Source organism: Pleurodeles waltl, chromosome 5, assembly GCF_031143425.1.
Source record: "Pleurodeles waltl isolate 20211129_DDA chromosome 5, aPleWal1.hap1.20221129, whole genome shotgun sequence".
NCBI lineage: Eukaryota > Metazoa > Chordata > Amphibia > Caudata > Salamandridae > Pleurodeles > Pleurodeles waltl.
This window is the reverse complement of record NC_090444.1, coordinates 234,816,724-234,829,631: the sequence shown is the minus strand read 5'-3', so window position 1 is coordinate 234,829,631 and position 12,908 is coordinate 234,816,724.

Sequence of the window (12,908 nt, the reverse complement as noted above, 5' to 3'; positions counted from 1 at the left end):
TGAGTGGAGGTTCTATAACTGCCTCTGCAAAATGTTGCCTACTGAACATCTGGGGTGAAACAGAATGGAACTGTATTGAGTGTACATGGATGACCTTGGGATTGACAGTAGCCAAAAGCAATGTTGCAAGATTGTGAGTAGCAGAGCAATCTCCACAGTTTTGGGACTTGAAACATGATATTGGCTGGTGCATCATGGATGAGAGGGAGAAACATGAAGGCTGAGGATGTCCCCAAAAATGGGCAAAAATCTGGGACATTGGAATGGATATAGGGGCAATGTCTGTAGTTAACTCACCCCCACCAGTCATGAGGAGACACCACCTGGTAAGGTTGTGTCAATAATTATTGTTAACTGTGAAGTGACAGGAATGGGGAATGGGCATTTCACGTGCTGAGATGGTAAGGACTTTAAAGAAAATTACATTGTACGGTTGCGTTTTGCACTTGTTATTTATTAAACTATCAATAAAAAGACATAAAAAAGTATAATCCACTAAAAATGGAGAAAGAAAATGCAACAAGCCCAAACAAAGCAAAAATAAACTAGTCCAACAGAGATCGATTGAAGCAGTCCAAAGTCTTCTTGAACCATGAAAAACCAGGAAAAGTGTTAAAAAAACACTCCTGGAAAATTGAAAAAAGAAAATACATTGAGGTATAAATTATTGGTTTGCTACAAACCAAAACTGATTTGATTTAAAAAAATGCTAACTCAAAATGTGCATAAAAGACATTAGCAATCACAAATCTTCAAAGTAAAACACAATACTCACCTGCAAAAACAGTAATTTCAAAAATAGCATATACATCACACTTAATCATCAAATGCACTTAACATAACAATATATTACTAATAAACTCTACCAACACCTAGGGCAACACACATTTGTGAATGACACTACAACAAATAAATTAAATCTATGAAAAACCCCAAAACAACAATGTGACTGAAGTTTGCAAAGCCCTCTTATATCCCCCTACCCTCAAAACCCTAGAAAAACCAATTTAAAAATGTTCTACCTGTTCTGATGAATACAGCACCTTCGTACGACCTCCTGGCAGGAAAATATGCTGAAAATTAGAGACAAATGAAACTAAAAAAAGACTCTCCCCATAGAAAACAATGGTAATATATGAAAGAAATGTTTACAAAATGTTTTACATTTTTTTAAAATGTTTAAAAATGTTAAACATGGAATGAAATGTTGTAAAAAAAGGGAAAAATCTAAAGTACTACACCACTAGTATTTAAAAATATACAATGATTTAATATTTACTAAAGTATGTAGCTAAACATTATTTTTCAGAAAGTAGTTAAAAGAATTGTATTAACATATAATAATTCAAAACAATGGAAAAAATCAAGAAAAATATATAAAACACAAAACTGAGAATAATTTACGTGGTTTATTTAATAATAGAATTGCATTAATATATTTGTATACCTTAATATTAAAATGTTTTTGTATAAGTATAATTATATATGGTAAACATGTAAATATATACATTAAATAAATATGAAAAAATAAAAATTACAAACAGTTATGTATCCTTACTCTAATAAAAAATATAGATACGGTATATTACAAGTGCACAACCAACTCCTATGTGAGCTATTTTTCTGAAAATCGTAGGCACTGTTTCAATTACATTAACTATTCCTACTGCATACAAAACCATTTTAACAAAAGTATTGGGCACAAAAAGGGTTATGTTTACTATTTCCTCTCCAATCAAAACCATTTTGGGGAAGTTATTAAATATTTAAGGAATCACATTACGTATCCCAGTCCAACGTAACTTATTTTGGATTCACATTCCCTATTCCCACTCCAAACTAAACCCTTTTGGGAATGGTGTTGGACACTAAAGAGGTCGGATTTACCATTCCCACTCCGATATAAATAATTTTGGGGTAGTTTGGAGTAGGTTTTGGGTATGGAAGGTCACAGTTACTAGTCACACTCCATACAAAACCATTTTAGGGAAGATGTGGGACACTAAAAGGGTCACCATTACTATTTCTACTTTAATCTAATCCATTTTGGGGAAGGTGTTGGATAGTAATGGGGTCACATTTCTTATTCCTGCTTCAATCAAAACCATTTTGGGGAAAGTGTTGGACACTAAAAGGTCCCTATGTACTATTCCCACTCCATTTTGAACCATTTTGAGGAAGGTGTTGGACACGAAAGCGGTCACGTTTACTATTCTCACTCCAATCTAAACCATTTGGAGAAAGGAATCGGACACCAAAGAGTCAACATTTACTATTCCCTCACCAAACTAAACCATTTTGGGAAAGGTGTTGGACACTAAAGAGTTAACATTTACTATTCCGGCTCAAATCAAAACCAAATAGGAAAAGGTAGAAGACACTAAAAGAGTTACTTACAACATACACACTCCATAGTTAAATATGACTAGTTACTTATGAAATAAATAAAAGCATTACTACTAACCCACTATAACAAACATACAAAATATAAATTTAACATGAACCTAAAACATATTAAATATTTTTCTATTAACTGAAAAATTATTGAATTATACATAATATTTAGTAATGATGCAAAATTTAAGTAATAAAGAAACACAAAAAGATACATAAACAACATGTCAAATTTTCTAAAATATATTAACATTACATAAACAATGATTACAATTATAACAAAACATATAAAGTATCTTGATTTACAAAATAATTTAAGGTATTTTCCCATTTACTTGTTCTATACATAAATATAAATAGGTGGGCAGTGGCCAAGGCAACATGGTGGCAGCAGCATAGCAGTAGAGCTCTGGCGCCCAACGCTCATTTCAGAGCATTCATTCTAACCTCTCCCCTAATCCCTATACACACTGACCAAAAGGGCTAATGCTTGGGGAGTCACCTGACTGATTTGGATAAACAAAAGTGGCCTGAGAGAGGGGGGCAGTGCAGAAGAACTGAAACCAATAGGGCAGGTGAGATGCCAAGATGGCAGTGAAGAAAGCCACTCATCCATGCGCCCAAGCAACAATATTCCACTGCCGCACAGTGAAGGAGAGACATCTAACAGCCCAACTAAGCCTAGCAGCAGCTCAGCACCACACTGTGCCATCAGCGACCGAGAATACCTCAGACCTGGTTAGCCATTGCAAAAGGGGTCCAGAATGGCACAACCTGTGAGGCCTGTAAGGTGAATACTCTGGGCCTGCTTACACTCAAATCGGGGTCTACAGCAGAAAAGAAGAGCAGCATCGCTTCATCCCCGAGACAGCGGACCACGTGTGAATCCCAAGGGAAAAACTATACAGCATGTGGGAAGTAAAAGTGTGCACAGAGTGGCAAAGCCAGGGTAGGAATGCCAAACTCCTCCCATGCTGTGCCTTAGTGGCCCAACAGGCAGAGGCATGGGTGAGGGAGTGAACTTAGGCACAGTGCTACAGCACTGCAGTAGCGGGTTTCCTCCTCCTCAAACCAAAATCAAAGGGGTAGGACAATGAGGATTGGCTATTCCCTCTGATGTTGAGGCTGTCCTGCCCAGGGGAATAAATGGAGAGCATTGCTGTGACTGCACACAGGACGCACTGTGGGAGATTGGGGATGGGATGAACATGCCTGAGATGCAGTAACGATGCAGGAGCAAAGAGTGGACTCAGATTAGACTCTCTTCAGGCAAGAAGAGACCGAACCCCTGAGGGGGCCGGACCCACTTCATGGCCATGACACCTATCGGAGGCAGCACTACGCCGATAGCCCACCACATCCAAGAAAGAAAGAGACTACAGGAGAGCATCATCACTCCGGAAGAATAAAGTGAACTAGGCACAGACCTGGACCTGATCAACCAGAACGTCATGGTACACACCAAATCAGCCAAACGCATCAGCTGGAATACGCTGTATTTCCACTGGGTGAGACTGCCCACCAAAAGACGACGACTCCAGACCATGGGCTGGAAAGCCACACTGTGACTATATTAGCTGTCATTCAAGATACCAAAGTAAGTCTGGAGGCAAAGACGCAGGCAGTCACACAGAAGGTAAACCTATTACGAGCACACCATGGAAAATTAGCAGGCAGAGTAACAGACATGTAATCAACACTTGCTCAGACTCAACCATGAGAGATCATGTGGTCCACAGACAAAGGCTGGAAAAGGAGATGAGGTGCTGAAAGATAAACTAAATAATGCTGACAGGTGCTCATGCCAGAACAACATCCTGGTTGTGGCGCTACTGGTGCCTGCAGAAGGACCAGGAATGGAACTATAATTGGAAAGACTGGTTATCTTCAGTAGTACTAAGGAGGAAAACGTCCAAATGGTTTACGATTGCGTGAGCCCACAGAGTTCTGGGAAGACCACCAGTGATGGGCACCTTTCCACAGGCCATAGTAGCCAGACTATTAAACTACTAAGATAGAGATGCTATCTTACAAATGGTGAGGGTGCCCAGGCATTGGGAAGTAGGAGGGGCCATACCTCCAAGCAAGAGTGGTGGTCTGAACTACCCTTCTGACTTGGCTGATTGGGGGAGAATGGGGGAAAACTCACATTTTCTTCCTGATTTAACTTCCGTTTCTGGCTGGACACGACTGGACAGTACCTACCGCCGCTGCTGCCACTGGACCACAGAGAAAACACGACCCCCTTGTCGCTGGACACGAAGGTAGGCAACCCGCATTGGTTGTGTACATTGGGGGGTCACTTACTGTCACAGGCATATGTTGTGGCACACAACACATATCAAACACATGTAGTGGATGATGTGGTTGTATCAGTATGTGTGCCACTTGTATGCAGTGTGGATGTTGTTGTGTATCTTGTGTTGTGTTGCAACATGCAACAATCAGGTGAGTGTTGGTTTGTCGTGTTCATTGTTGTGATGAGTGTACTAGTGTGTGTATGTTGTATCATGGATGTAAATCACTGAGTGTTTGCGGCATGTATGTGTTGTGTTGCGGTGGAATGGCAATGAATATTTGGTGGGTTTATGGTGCATGTTGTGTTGTGTGTGATGCAGGGGGATGCATATGTGAGGGGTAGAGAGTGTGTTTGTGACTTACCTGTATTCCACTGTCACTGGCATTGTCCGATGTCCATTGGGTCAAACAATGGCCTCTGTCAGCAAACCACCAGCAGGACACTGCCTGTACAACTGTAACATCTAAGTATGGGTGGCAGGAACTTGCCTGAGTGACAGCTGTAAAGACACCTAAATACAGCAGGCAGAACACCATTGACGGAATTTGGGGTCTGCTGCAGATTGGCGGAAACACCATCAAGATCTAAATCAGGACCATAGTTTTTAAAGCACATAAAGGGTAAAAATGACCCAGTACTAGACAGGGGAAAATATAGGGTGATTGGCCTTGCAGGTTATTATACAGGAACCAGAGGGGTAGCAACATTAGTTTATAAAAACCCTGGTGATCCATATCTGGATGGATACTCTGGAGAAATACACACTGGTGCTGGAAGACTGGGAATGGAGACAATGGCATTAATAGATTTTTATGTCCTCTCTGAGGCTCCAAAAGGTTCTTGGGAGATATAGTGATGGAAATACCACCAGAAACAACAATAATTGGGGAAGATTTCAATATGCTACTCCACCTACACTTAGATAGGGTTCACATTGGACAAGTATGACATGCTCACACAGGGAAGCTGTAGAGCTTCATCAACACGGTGGTAATGGGGGATGCTTTGACAACGCTGCACAGGACATACTCAGGGTATTCCTACTACTGTGGAGCACACAACACACATACTTGCATTGATTATTTCTTCACATTCCAGTTGAGGATCTACTAGTATATGGAGGTTGAGCAGAAGGTGAGAGGAATATCTGACCACCCTCCCTTAAGTATAACACAGCATCTGCGAGGTAAGACTGATGGAGAATGGCTACAAGGCAATTAAGAAATCACGAAAAGGTAATGTGACTGAACAAAGCCACAGACTTATACTTTAAGGATAACTTTGTGCAAGATGAGGCTACCCTCTGGGAGACTTGCATGGCCACCATATAGAGAAAGATGGGAGAGAGCTAGTAAGATGAGAGGCAGAACATGAACTCCGGGCATTAGAGGAAATACACGCATACAATCCCACTGAAACCTTCACTCAACAGATGGTCTGGAAAATGGAGGAATATCACTCACTTCTAACCACTGAGGAAAAACAAACCAACCTAGCCAAACAAAGGAAGATATACAAAGTGTGACACAAAGCTGGTAAACCCCAGGAACAGCTTGCAGCTAGATATGCAGCATGATTCACATAACCAAATAGACAGAGGGTTGGAGGAAGCGAGTCCAGAGGTAATGGTGGGTTATATACAGGAGTTCTATGAGGGAAGTTGTCTACCCATGACTCTGACCTGCATGAATTTGTTCGCTATTGCCCTTTTAGAATCTGGGAGATGCACAAAGCATTAGATCTTGAGGCATACCTGACTGAGTATCAAATACATACAACACTCTCCCAGTTGCAATCTGAGAAAGCACCCGGCCTGAATGGCCTACCGGCAGAAAATGTCCACAAAAATAATTGCACTGCTGCATGGACTCTACCCAGAGGACCACGGAAAAGGCAAACTTCCCATGGTAATGATAATACCCATACACAAACCAGGGTAACCGGTGGATAGATGGGACTCATACAGACTGATCTTGCTGCTAAACATAGACACTAAAATACTAGCTAAGGCCCTAGCAATAAGCTGAGGAGAGTGATTTTGGACTTTGTACACCCAGACCAAAATGGGTTTATGACCCACAGGTCAACCAGACTTTACCTCCCTAAACTCTATAATAATGTAACTGTGGAAAAGAGGCACTACTACAATTAGCAGTAGTCTCCTTGAATGTGCACAATGCCTTTCACTCAGTGGAATGGCCTTCTCAATATGAAATCCTAAAGAAAATGTGCTTCAGACACAAGTGAGGGTTTGGATTAAATTATTAAATAATAATCCTAGGCAATGGATTAAACTCAATGAGATCCTCTTGCAGGACTTCCTGATACACATAGGAACAAGGCAGGGCTGCTCATTATCTCTTTATGCTGGCGATGGAGGCAGTGGCGGAATGGGTACAGGTCGATGCCCAAGCTCAAGTTTAGAGATGGGGGTCACACGTAAGAAGAGCACATATCATTATATTTAGATGATGTCCTGTTATATCTGGTGGAGCCCTAACAATTCCAGATGAGAATAGGAGAAATTAAGGTCTATGGCAAGTACTCAGGCTAAACATGAATTGGGACAAATTGCTTATATTCCCGATTGGATTATGGGTGGTGACCACCAGCTTCCCTATACCATTGAAGATTGAGAAGCAATGCTTAAATATCTGGCAATTGGGGATCTCCATAGATGAGAGATCACAATTTGACCCCACTACTCCGGAGATTAGAGGCAAATGTGAAACACTGGCAGACACCACCACCATTGCTGATGGGCTGAGCAGCAATATTTTAAATGGTTGCACTGGCTAGATTCGCCTTCCACGCCATAGGAAAGTCATTCTTCCAGACAATAAATAGATTAGTGAGGTCTTGTTGTGGATGGATGGCCAACTACAGATAGTGCTAGCCACACTCCACAGGTCCATGTATAAAGGGGGTATAGCACTGCCGAATATTCAGAAATACTATGAAGTCTTGCAGGTTTGCACTGTCAACAAGTGGGCACTGCTTGATGACCCTGCATTCAGGCTGAATAGGGAAGCATTGGGGAAAAATGATATTTCCATGTGTTGTACAAGCACAAAATGCCGATGGCCACCCCACCAGCAACCGCAATAGAGGTGCACATATGGCGTAAATTAGACAAAGAAATGGGATGAGACAAAGGCTCACATAGAAGACCCCCACCTTTGGCTGTGCACTAAAGTTGGCTAGATGCCAAGGTTATTGGGATTTAATAAATAGAACACCATTGAAATATCTACCCTAGATGAGGTTTAGGACACTAACGGCATTGTTCCATTGAACTAGCCCAGGGAGGAATACAGGATGATGCCCTCCCAAATGTTCAAATACCTCCAGTTGATGCATGCACTGCAGGTTTTAATACTACCAGAGAAAACCATGGAGAGCTCTCCCCTTGAATGCAGATTAATGGAGTGGCCACAAGGACAATTTCCCTCACATACTACACATTATTGAGAAACAAGCAAGGAAAATTGGGGTAACTTAGATTGCACTGGCAAACAGACCTGGGGGCGACATAGACAATGTGGACTGGAGGGAGGCCTTACAATTCCCCAGAGAGGTGCCAAAAATATCTCCTACAGACTGATTCAACTACTAATACTTCATAGTGTATATTACACAAGAAACACAAAAGGATGATGGACAGAGTGCTAAAACATTTCAAACACTCACCCTCAGTCACAGATCTGGATTTGTTCTTTTGCTCATCGTGCCACCTCAGTTTGGACAAAGTCTTATGCAAATCAGTCTTGACCCTGTTCCCCATGCGACCCCATGGGAACCGTCCAACCCCAACAGTCCGCCAGGCCAGGTCCTCCCTGCACCGGAAACAAGCATCCTGGGACTGGTTTCAGGGTATCAACCTTCATCAGCCAGGCTAGCATGAATATTGTGGCACAGTGAGCACGAGACCCATGTCTGGGCATACTCTTCCCACTTAGGGCAACTTTAGCAACACAAAGGAGGATGGACAGAGTGCTGAACCTTTTCAAACACTCACCCCATCCACAGATCTAGGTTTAATCCATTGTTCTTTTGCTCACCCAGAGGGGATGAATATATAATACTGATTTGATTGTTTGTTGTGTATGGTATGAAAAAGCTGAATAAAATACCATATAAAAGTAAATATAAAAATTATTTTTATTATTACCAATAAAAATAATTGTCAAGTTGTAAAATATAATAAATATAAAATATATATATATATATATATATATATATATATATATATATATATATATACTTTTTTTATAAATATGTCATAATTAATACATATTGAGTGTAATTTTGTATCCAGAATTCACATATTCAAAATTATTTATAAAGATATCAAATTATTTGCATATAAAGTAAAACAAATAACACACAACTTATTAAACCTGGAAATTAAATATTTCAGGTTTCAAAACAAAAGCAAAACAAGTATAATACACATTCTTTTACAAAACTATATTTATCAATGTAATGTGTTATTATATATAACTCAATAGCTTTTGAATAAATGTTTACATTATACAACTTAAAATTTAAATATATGAATTTTCACATTTTTTTAATTAACAGAACATAATGATAACATTTACAATAACTCACGTTTCAGTTTTTTTAAATGTATCAATACATTTAAATCAATATTAAAATATTTTTAAATAATTAACCTATTTTATACATAAAACGATTCTTAAATATATTAAATAGTAGGTATATTAATGAAACATAAAATCAAATTTAAATATAAACATTTAAAAATGTTCTCACCCTTACCCTCTATAAACCTAATATCCCGCTACTTTAATACAATTATAGAAAAAGCAATTATACACATTGATAAAACGTAAAAAACTATTAAAAATGTACATAAATATTTTTTTTCAAAAAACACATTAACCAACAAAGTTAATAAACAACTAAAACAAAACACAATAAAATACATATGCAAACATGTAAAAATGAGTTTATATAACAATCTTTTTTACAATAATATTAAAAACAAAACTTAAAACAATATTCCCACCTTTTATTATTACTATACCATTATCTTGAACATCCAGATATTTTCAACACAATATTTTGGTATCACAATGTTTTTTATGCAATATTTTGTCCAAACACTGACCAGAGGCCTGGGGCTTTCCCGAAAAGGACCACTTTTGTTTTGAAAGAATTTAGATTCATGCAGACAAGTAGTCAACATTCAGTTTGCTCCTTTAGACATGCAGCTGGTAAACTTCATCTGGGTGTTGGAGTATTGACAAAAAGTGAGAGAATAATCTAGGTGTTTTTAGCAGAGGATATGATGTTCATTGGAATCAGGCGATACTAACGAGCGGAGCCACATATACATTTCAATAACATTTTGCTGAGCGAGGAGCCTTGAGGGATGCCACAGATTAGGTTGGAGACTGAGGACAAGTATGTTGCCCGGCTTACAGTTGGGATGCAACCGGAAAGGAAGGAGCTGATACAGCGAATGGCGGGTCCCCGTATTCCGGCATTGTGTGTAGTGTCTTGCATGATTTGGAAGGGAACCTTTCTGGCTCTCTTAAGATTCCAAATTAGCATGACAAAATTGCTAGAATAAAATGTGATGAAACCTTGGTTTAGAATGTTGGATTTCACAGGCAGAAACAGAGGTATAATGACGTGTGATTTACAGTTCCATGTGTGGCCTTGTCATTCCGTGGGTACCAGGCTGGGGAAGGCGCTACAACTGGCGACAAGATAGAGAATAAGTAACCTGAACAAGAAAGTACTCTCCTGGAGAGTTTGAGTTGCTCCAAGCAAGCTGCTCGTGAGTGCTAAATGTGCCTTTGTCGAAGTGCTGAGCCAATGGATGGTGTATGTGGAGTCACAGCGCAACTATAGCCAGTGTGAAGTGTGTCAATGGAAAGCGACCTTCAAGGAAAAGTCTACGCATCATTGATCAAGGAATTACGACCACGATCATACAAAAAGGTACCAAGCAGCATCACAAAATAAAGTTATGCAGTATACAGAACATTAACGGTGTAGGTGAATACAACCAGGCTTGTGAAGTATTGAAAAATGGAAAAAGACAATCATAAGTTGCCATATATAACTATGAATAATAGTGCTACCTGACAGAATAAGCAAATAAGAAGAACACTGCTGTTACTCTTACCTGAGTCTTGATAAGTGGAGCATTACAACCTCAGCAGCGGGGGGATACCCAAGAAGAAGCACTGGGGTTGTGCTTACTGAGCTGTCCACTACCTGAAGCGGCACACCATCAAAGCTGCTGGGTTGTTGCACAGAACAACTCCGGAGGTCTCCATGAGGAACGGGGCTCTGATGGAGACCAAGAAGAAGGTCAAAACTCCAAAGACTGCCCTGGATGACCCAAAGGCTGAATCATCGCCGGGCCTCAGTGATGAGGCAGATTCCCTGGGGCAGTCTTTTGACAGAGCATTTATCAGAGCTCCACTCTCTAATTCAGCCACTCCAATGAACAGTTACAATGCTGCTGCCTTCCTAAAACCACCACCACCATTCGCCATTGCCAAAAAGCTAAATATTGGTGATAAGTGGACTACTTGGGTAGAAACATTTGAAGATTTCATAGTTGCACTTGAAGAGACTGATAACAGGAAGTTTATGAAATATCTCACAAATCTTGCTGGTGATAGTGTGAAAGAAGTCATAAAGAAAATGCCAAGAACTGATGAGGTAGTCACATACCATCAGATTAAGAATGTGTTGAATCTCAAGTTTAATCCAGTACCAAACGTTGATTATGAACAATATGTTTTCAATCAAGAATGTCAAAGAGTTGGCAAAACAATTGATGAATTCATGGAAAGACCCGACACACACATCCAACACTGTAAATTCAATTAATATATTGATGAAGACGCCATGCAGCTTAGAGTGATCAATGGATGCTTGTCCAATTCATGCAGATGAATGCTGAGAGAAGCTATTGGTCTTGAGTGAATGTTGGTGGCTGCCAGAGCTGTGGAACATGCTGAGAGAAAAGTTGCCTACATGGAGGCTAGAGGTGCCCAGAACGAGTGTGAATAGTAATTTGAAACAAAAGACTGAAGGACACAAATAAGTTGTGTTTCAGATGTTGATTTATATTTTCTACACGAAGGAAAGTGTCCTGTCATTGGTCAGATATGCAAAGGCTGTGGTAAAGAGAACCATTTTGTGATGATGTACAGAGCGAAGAAAAAGTGAACAAAGACAAAATGACAGCCAGAACATTCACGAAGCAATTTTCAATGCGCACCCACAAGGCCAAGTGGCGACCACCGTTGAGGTAAATGGATACTAAACAAAGTTGTCATCTAAAGCATTGTCAAACAGTTCATCCGCCACAATAATAAGTGAAAGTGAAGAAAGTGTTTGTGACATGTCAATGCTTATCTCAGAAAAATCGTACACATGTTGGACTAGTTGCTTCTGAAGAGAAAAGTCAGTCAAAGAATAGTTTACTTGTGAAAGCAATTAAATAATCTAGCAATTACATTGAAAATAAATGGATGTTCAATACCTTTCTTTATTGATAGTGGTGTGTCGATAAATGTAATTCCTGAAGAAAAGTACAATGAACTGTCTCCGTTTCTGTGGCTTACACCATCAAAGAGCAAAGTGTGCACTTGGGCTTCATCAACACCTACAAAAAGTCAAGGTTAGTTTACAGCGACAGTGAAACAGTGAAAACAAAAGTAAAAGCAATAATCCATGTGCTTCAAGGTACAGTGGCAAGTGCCTGCTTGCTTAGTTTCAACATGGTTGCTGACATGGGACTGATTTTTGTGAATTACAATATGATTGCTCATCACATAATAGTAAGTCAATACCCTTCATTGTTTCATGGCTTAGGAAAGATAGACTATGGCCCTCATTGAGACTTTGACGGTCTTTTGGCAGCTGCCAAATGACCGCCAGTGTTGGCGGTATTAAGAGTCCACAAAGTATTCTGGCCAAAAAACAGCCACAACTCCAACACCGCCAGGACATAGGAGGGAAGGAAAGAGGTGGTTGCACCACCTGCACTGCCACGCTGACAACTTTCCACCCACCAGATTACGACTCATAAATCAGCACAGCGGTTATTCCACAGTGGAAAACCATTGCCGATCCAAACCACCTCGTGCAGAACACACTCCTGTCAGAACATAACACCACATTGGACAGTTCGAATAGCAAACACAGGACACACATCCAC